This window comes from Entelurus aequoreus, linkage group LG03, assembly GCF_033978785.1.
Source record: "Entelurus aequoreus isolate RoL-2023_Sb linkage group LG03, RoL_Eaeq_v1.1, whole genome shotgun sequence".
NCBI lineage: Eukaryota > Metazoa > Chordata > Actinopteri > Syngnathiformes > Syngnathidae > Entelurus > Entelurus aequoreus.
Window position 1 is genome coordinate 88,669,122 of NC_084733.1, and position 8,558 is coordinate 88,677,679.

Consider the following 8,558-nt stretch of genomic DNA (forward strand, 5'->3'; position numbering starts at 1 on the left):
TATTTGGAGGGGAACGTTGTTTGTTTGAGTGGAGCAGTGAAAGGTGGCTAGCTTAGCGGCGCTAGTTCCGGCTAGCTAAACAGGAAGTACAAGGTACGTCTTTCAAACTAAAAGCACGTCAAAAAAAATGTAAGCGTTAAAGTCAGACTTTACAGCTTAAAAATGTTTAGTTATAATTACTGTAACTCCAAGTTGTATATATTAGTTTTCAACTCTTCAATAGAACACCACAGCATGTTTAATCAATCAATCAAAACTTTTATTTATGTAACACTTTTCATGCACAAGGAAGTTGCAACACAAAGTGCTGAGGAGAATAACTCATAAAACGACGTCTAAGAAAATAACATAAAAATGTTGAAAAATATATATAAAAAAGTTGTATTATTAGTAAGGATGTCCGATAATGGCTTTTTTGCAGGTATTCCGATATTGTCCAACTCTTAATTACCGATACCGATATCAACCGATAACGATATATATAGTCGTGGATTTAACACATTATTATGCCTAATTTGGACCACTAGGTATGGTGAAGATAAGGTCCTTTTTTTTAAATTTATAAAATAAAATAAGATAAATAAATTTAAAACAGTTTCTTGAATAAAAAAAACAATATAAAAACAGTAACATGGAAACTAGAAATGAATGAAAATGAGTAAAATTAACTGTTAAAGGTAAGTACTATTAGTGGACCAGCAGCACGCACAATCATGTGTGCTTACGGACTGTATCCCTTGCAGACTGTAATTTATATATATTGATATATAATGTAGGAACCAGAAATATTAATAACAGAAAGAAACAACCCTTTTATGTGAATGAGTGTGGGGGAGGGAGGTTTTTTGGGTTGGTGCACTAATTGTAAGTGTATCTTGTGTTTTTTATGTTGATTAAATAAAAAATAAATAGAAAAACGATACCAATAATTTCCGATATTACATTTTAAAGCATTTAATTAATCTCTAATTATTAGGTACTATTCAAAATTATTTCACAAATTATTATATTTTTATATTTATTATTAGCGTAACTTTGCAAGTTGTCAAAAAAAAAAAACATCGCTTAAACTGTCTTACCGAGTTATTTGGAGGGGAACGTTGTTTGTTTGTGTGGAGCAGTGAATGGTGGCTAGCTTAGCGGCGCTAGTTCCGGCTAACTAAACAAGAAGTACAAGGTACGTCTTTCAAATTAAAAGCACGTCCAAAAAAATGTAAGTGTTAAAATCGGACTTTACAGCTTAAATTTTTTTTGTTATAATCAAAATGAATAACAGTTGTATATATTTGTTGTTCGAATCTTCATTTGAACACCACAGCATGTTTAATTAATCAATCAAAACTTTTATTTGTGTAACACTTTTCATGCACAAGGAAGTTGCAACACAAAGTGCTGAGGAGAATAACTCATAAAACGACGTCTAAGAAAATAACATAATAATATTGAAAAAATATAAACTAAATTGTATTATTAAGTAATTTTCAAAATATTTTTATAAATTATTATATTTATAACTATTATTATTAGCGTAACTTTGCAAGTTGTCAAAAAAAAAAACATCGCTTAAACTGTCTTACCAAGCACACCAGAAGATTCACCGCCACTTTTATCTCAGCGTCCGACCTTTGACGAAGAGTGTGTCCGACACAAATTTGAAAAAAAAGACTTATTTGGAGGGGAACGTTGTTTGTTTGATTGGAGCAGTGAAAGGTGGCTAGCTTAGCGGCGTTAGTTCCGGCTAGCTAAACAGGAAGTACAAGGTACGTCTTTCAAAAATAAAAGCACGTCATAAAAAAATGTAAGTGTTAAGATCAGACTTTACAGCTTAAAAATGTTTAGTTATAATTATTAAGAGTAACAGTTGTATCTATTAGTTGTTGAATCTTCATTTGAACACCTCAGCATGTTTAATCAATCAATCAAAACTTTTATTTATGTAACACTTTTCATGCACAAGGAAGTTGCAACACAAAGTGCTGAGGAGAATAACTCATACAACGACGTCTAAGAAAATAACATATACAAATATTGTACAAAACTATATAAACAACATTGTATTATCAAGTAATATTTAAAATAATTTTACAAGTTATTATATTTTTATATTTATAATTATTATTATTATAAAACAATAATTATTAAATAAATAAAAACAGAAAGTAATTGGATCAATAATAGGAATAATAGTAATAAACTAGATGATGCAATTCCTGAAGAAACTGCGTGTGAATGCTCCAATGCTGAAGTTGAACTGAAATCCTGGAATTTTTTAAAAATTGTTGAAGTAAAGCACACAATTCCCAAAAAGGCTGAATACTTTTGAAGTAGGGACAGTTTGAATCAGATAAAAAAATGTGGGAGTTGTGGAACTTTGAAGAATGTCCCATTGATTTCAATGGGAATTTCGGGAAAAGTGGGATTTTTTTAGGAAATGGTAAAAAAACTTGAATGTTCTGAATGAGTTGAAATGGTTGGTGTCGTAATTTTTAAAATCGGCCGAGAAACGTTATAGTAGTAACATGTTGAATTGAGAAATGGTATTTTACGGAATTCCTGGAATTTCGTGAAAATTTTTCCAGTTCATAAAACAACTTCGTTTTTTTTTCCTTATTAAGAGGAATGTTTTGATGGTGGAACGGTTGAAGTGGGTTGAAAAATGTGGGAGGAGTAGTCGCCAGGAAAAAGGGTGGAAATAGGGCTTGAAAAAACGGGAATTCTGCAAATTCCTGGAATTTTTTTCAACTCAGAAAAATAATAGTTTGAATGTCCAGGAAGAGTGGGACGGTTTTTAATCGGTTGAAAAAATGTGGAAATTGATTGAAAAATTAATTTTGAATGGGAAAAATGTCCTGGAAAACCTAGAATTCTGGGGAAATCTGGGAATTTTTGGAATTTGTCAAGGGAAAGCCCGCGATTCCCGAATAGACTGAACAGTTTGAAGTTGGAACGGTTTGAATCGGGTGAAAAATGTGGAAATGGATTGAAAAATTTGTTTTGAATGGGAAAAAATGTCCTGGAAAATCTGGAATTCTGGGGAAATCTGGGAATTTTTGGAATTTGTCAAGGGAAAGCCTGCGATTCCCGAATAGGCTGAACAGTTTGAAGTTGGAACGGTTTGAATCGGGTGAAAAATGTGGAAATGGATTGAAAAATTTGTTTTGAATGGGAATAAATGTCCTGGAAAACCTGGAATTCTGGGGAAATCTGGGAATTTTCGGAATTTGTCAAGGAAAAGCTTGCGATTCCCGAATAGGCTGAACAGTTTGAAGTTGGATCGGTTTGATCGGGTGAAAAATGTGGAAATGGATTGAAAAATAAATTTTGAATGGGGAAAAAATGTCCTGGAAAACCTGGAATTCTGGGGAAATCTGGGAATTTTCAGAAATTTTCAAGGGAGAGCCTGCGATTCCCGAATAGGCTGAACAGTTTGAAGTTAGAACGGTTTAAATCGGGTGAAAAATGTGGAAATGGATTGAAAAATTCGATTTGAATGGGGAAAAAATGTCCTGGAAAACCTGGAAATCTGGGAATTTTTTAAATTTGTCAGGAGAAAACCCACGATTCCTGAATAGGCTGAACAGTTTGAAGTTAGAACAGTTTGAATCGGTTGAAAAATGTGGAAATAAATTGAAAAATTAATTTTGAATGGGGACAAATGTCCTGGAAAACCTGGAATTCTGGGGAAATCTGGGAATTTTTGAAATTTGTCAAGGGAAAGCCTGCGATTCCCGAATAGGCTGAACAGTTTGAAGTTGGAACGGTTTGAATCGGGTGAAAAATGTGGAAATGGATTGAAAAATTCATTTTGAATGGGAAAATATGTCCTGGAAAACCTGGAATTCTGGGGAAATCTGGGAATTTTTGGAATTTGTCAAGGGAAAGCCCGCAATTCCCGAAATGTGGAACGTAGAGCATGCCAAAATCTGGAGAAGAAGTTGAATAAATAGATGAATTTTGGTGTAGAAACCATATGCTCCAAAGCATTCACACAATAAAATAGAACATAACAGTATAAATGAGAGCTTAAATATTCAATAAAAGTCTTAAAAAGGTGTGCCTTTGAATTAAAAAATAAATAAAATGTTTGGTGTGGGTTTCCTCCATCATGCTAAGCTAATTAGATACTCCAAATGTTCCTTAAGTGTTAATGATCTCACCCTAAAATCAGCTGGGATAGGCTCCAGCTCACCCACAAAAATAGATTTTTTCCCCCCCTCACCTAAAGTTACAGAAACATGGATAAATAACAAACTGCATTTGACAATTTATTCAAATCTATTTCCACTGGGCCCGTATAACAAAAGAATACAAAGTACAATTCCGTACAGATTGTCCCCAAAAAAGTAACGTACAAAAAGCTTTAGGTAAAGCGTTTTTTTTTTCTTATTTTCTAAAAAAAAAAAGAAAAGAAAACAATTCTTTAAAAAAGCCCTTATTAAGAAAAGACGGATTCATTTCATGACCGGGAGCTGTCTGAGACAACCCACAATGCACTTGTGTACGTCCTACAAGGTGCAAAAGGACAGTGTGTGAGACGACATTCAGTACAATTGTCTTTCGAATGTAAACAATAAAAAAAGAAGTTTGTCTGTACAAAGCCGGGAAAAAAGACCATCTAAAAAGCCTACGAGCATTAAAATACATGTCAACAGTTCATTAGCTCACATGGCTTCAATGGAATGTACAGTGGTGGTCAAAAGTGTACATACACTTGTAAAGAACATCATGTCATGGCTGTCTTGAGTTTCCAATCATTTCTACAACTCTTACTTTTTTGTGATGTAGTGATTGGATCACATACTTGTTGGTCACAAAAACACATTCATGAAGTTTGCTTCTTTTATGAATTTATTGTGGGTCTACTGAAAATGTGACCAAATCGTTTTCTGACGGAGAGTTTATTAAGGAGTGCTTATTGGACTCTGTTGCGCTGATATGCCCGGAGAAGAGGGGCGCATTTGAGAACGTGTCACTCTCCCGACGCACTGTAACGAGGCGGGTTGAGACCATCGCGGGAAACTTGGAGCTTCAGCTGAAGAACAGAACGGCCGACTTTTGACTGTTTTTCGCTGTACGTGACACCGCCCGGCTGCTCATCTTCCTACGTGGGGTGACTGCAGACTTTCAAATCACGGAGGAGCTGGCAGCCATGCAGTCGATTAAAGAGACAACCACAGGTAATGACTAGGGATGTCCGATAATGGCTTTTTGCCGATATCCGATATGCCGATATTGTCCAACTCTTTAATTACAGATACCGATATCAACCGATACCGATATCAACTGATATATACAGTCGTGGAATTAACACATTATTATGCCTAATTTGGACAACCAGGTATGGTGAAGATAAGGTACTTTTTAAAAAAATGAATCAAATAAAATAAGATAAATAAATTAAAAACATTTTCTTGAATAAAAAAGAAAGTAAAACAATATAAAAACAGTTACATAGAAACTAGTAATTAATGAAAATTTGTAAAATTAAGTGTTAAAGGTTAGTATTATTAGTGGACCAGCAGCACGCACAATCATGTGTGCTTACGGACTGTATCCCTTGCAGACTGTATTGATATATATTGATATATAATGTAGGAACCAGAATATTAATAACAGAAAGAAACAACCCTTTTGTGTGAATGAGTGTGAATGAGTGTAAATGGGGGAGGGAGGTTTTTTGGGTTGGTGCACTAATTGTAAGTGTATCTTGTGTTTTTTATGTGGATTTAATAAAAAAAATAAAATAAAATAAAATAAAAAAAACGATACTGATAATTAAAAAAACGATACCGATATTTTCCGATATTACATTTTAACGCATTTATCGGCCGATAATATCGGCAGACCGATATTATCGGACATCTCTAGTAATGACTTGTTCACACAGGTAAATGCGTGTTTGGACATGTTAGGACGGAAATGGGACAAGCTGGCAGGTGTGACAACAGATGGTTGTCCAAATCTGACGGGGAAAAATGTTGGACTTTTAAAGAGGATGCAGGATAAAGTGACAGAAATGGACATTTTTGCATTGTATTATACATCAGGAAGTGTTGTGTAAGACAGTGTTAAAAATAAATCCATCAAAAGCAATCTTCTTTTGTATAAAGTTAAATGAAATTATTATTATTATTATTTATCTTACGGTACATCAAAAATAATTTGATCAAAATTTAATTGAAATATTGTCGGTGTGGCCCTCCAGCAGTGCTCAGGTTGCTCATGCGGCCCCTGGTAAAAATGAATTGCCCACCCCTGATCAAAAGTATACATACAGCAATGTTAATATTTGCTAACATGTCCCTTGGCAAGTTTCACTGCAATAAGGCGCTTTTGGTAGCCATCCACAAGCTTCTGCTTGAATCTTTGACCACTCCTCTTGACAAAATTGGTGCAGTTCAGCTAAATTTGTTGGTTTTCTCAATTTTTGTTTTATCTGACCACAGAACTTTCTTCCAGAAGGTCTCATCTTTGTCCATGTGATGTCAGATGAAACAAAAAAATGGAGCCGTTTGGCCACAATACCCAGCAATATGTTTGGAGGAGAAAAGGTGAGGCCTTTAATCCCAGGAACACCACTCCTACCGTCAAGCATGGTGGTGGTAGTATTATGCTCTGGGCCTGTTTTGCTGCCGATGGAACTGCTGCTTTACAGAGAGTAATTCATAAAAGAAGCAAACTTCATGAATGTTTTTTTGTGACCAACAAGTATGTGCTCCAATCACTACATCACAAAAAAAAAGAGTTGTAGAAATGATTGGAAAATCAAGACAGCCATGACATTATGTTCTGTACAAGTGTATGTACACTTTTGCCCACCACTGTAAGTCAGGCATGATGAGAAAGTAGAAGAGAATGTGGTCATTTTACATTCAGTTGAAGGATTCAAACAATCCTCACTTTGTTATTTTAGTAGCAATAAATCACAATAGCACAATGAAGTCAATGGCAAAGATGAACATAAAATGAATGATAGATAATGGAATGGTCATGTTTTCTTTGTTTGGGTGTCAATATTTGTTTTTGTTTTTTAATAAAGTAAGTATCTCCAAATATTTCCTCCTATAAAGTGTCTGTTTCCAAGTGTCATTGGTTTTTATGCCGCCAAATTTGTCATAAAATATGACCTAAATAAAAATTTAGGTCATAAAAAGGATGCCTTTTCAAATATTGTAAAGCTTTTTTTGTTTTTATAAATATTTAAAAGTGTTTTTGTTTTTTCTCAAAGCATCCCCATTTGTTAAAACACAAAAACATTTTTTTAGATTTTGTAAAAAAAGAAATCTCCAAATTTTGTGATTTTTTCCCCTTCTTATTAACACGTCTTTACATGTCATTAATTTTCCTTGGCTTTTTTTACAAAAGCATTTATCTCCAATTTTCATAAAGAACGTATCGCCAAATATTTTTCTTCCTCTTTTTTTTTAAAAAATAATGTCTCGGTTTTTTTTTTAAACCATGAAATTCTGGATTTTTTAAAATTATCAATGTAGTTCCAATTTTTAAAATAATTTTTCTTCATCTTTTTGTAAAAAGAATGTCTCGCAAAATTGTGTTTTTAGTATGTTCATAAATGCATGTATTTCTGAATTTTTAAAAATAAATAGACTGTTTCCAGTTTTTACAATTCAATCAAACTGTGGTACTTGGGTTTCATCTTTTCATAATAAAATAATGATTATTTATGATAAAAAATTTCAAATAGAATGTATTTCCAATTATATATTTTTTTCTACAAGTTATAAAGCATGTGTATTAACATTTTTAAATGAAAAAGTTTTGTTTTATGGGAACAGAAAAACTTTTCATATTTTTTTTATCTAAAAGGAAAAAAAATAGACAAAATTTAGGGACATGATTTTTTTTTTAAGTGGATAATCCAAATGGGCACTTTTATCCAGATCTTCACCAAACCCGCATTGTTTCTTGGGCAAAAAATATTAAATATAAAAAATGTTCCTCTCTCTATAAAGAAAATTTGTTTTTGCATTTTCATAAAAGCCTGATTTTCTTGTTTTTTTAAATAAAGAATGTAGTTTAAATTGTTTACATCATCTTTCTTCTCTTTACAATGTCTTGAAAATTTTATTTTTTGCATTTTCATAATAAAAGCATTCATTTTTGGATTTTTTTTGGTTCGAATAAAGAATGTATTTCCAATTTAACATTTTTTCCTACTTGTTATAAAGCAACTTTTGAGATGAAAAACATTTGTTTTATTGGAAAGGAAAAACTTAAAAAATATAGTTTTTTAATTTAAAAGGAAAAAAATACAGAAAATTTAGAGACATGATTTTTTTTTAAAGTGGACATTCCCAGTGGGGACTTTTATCCAGATCTTCACCAAACCGGCATTGTTTCTTAGGCAAAAAATATTAAATGTAATAATTTTTCCTCTCTATGTATTTTCATAAAGGCTTGATTTTCTTGTTTTTTAAAATAAAGAATGTATTTTAAATTGTTTTAAAATAATCTGTCTTCTCTTTACAATGTCTTGCCAAATTGTATTTTTTGCATTTTCATAATAAAAGCATACATTTTTTTATATATCTTTATTT

At 32.5% G+C, this 8,558-nt stretch overlaps 1 protein-coding gene across 2 annotated transcripts in view; it reads right to left on the reverse strand.

Annotated features, from left to right (window-relative positions):
• LOC133647057 (transmembrane protein 60-like) overlaps positions 1-1,595 on the reverse strand; it is a 3,277-nt gene extending 1,682 nt beyond the window's left edge. The window contains exon 1 of one of the 2 annotated variants that reach the window (XM_062043115.1): positions 1,578-1,595. The gene's annotated coding sequence lies outside the window, so the exon portion shown is untranslated. Of the gene's footprint in view, positions 58-1,577 lie in introns of those variants that run through there. The other variant, XM_062043114.1, reaches the window with a different exon arrangement.
• Positions 1,596-8,558: the final 6,963 nt, after the last annotated feature.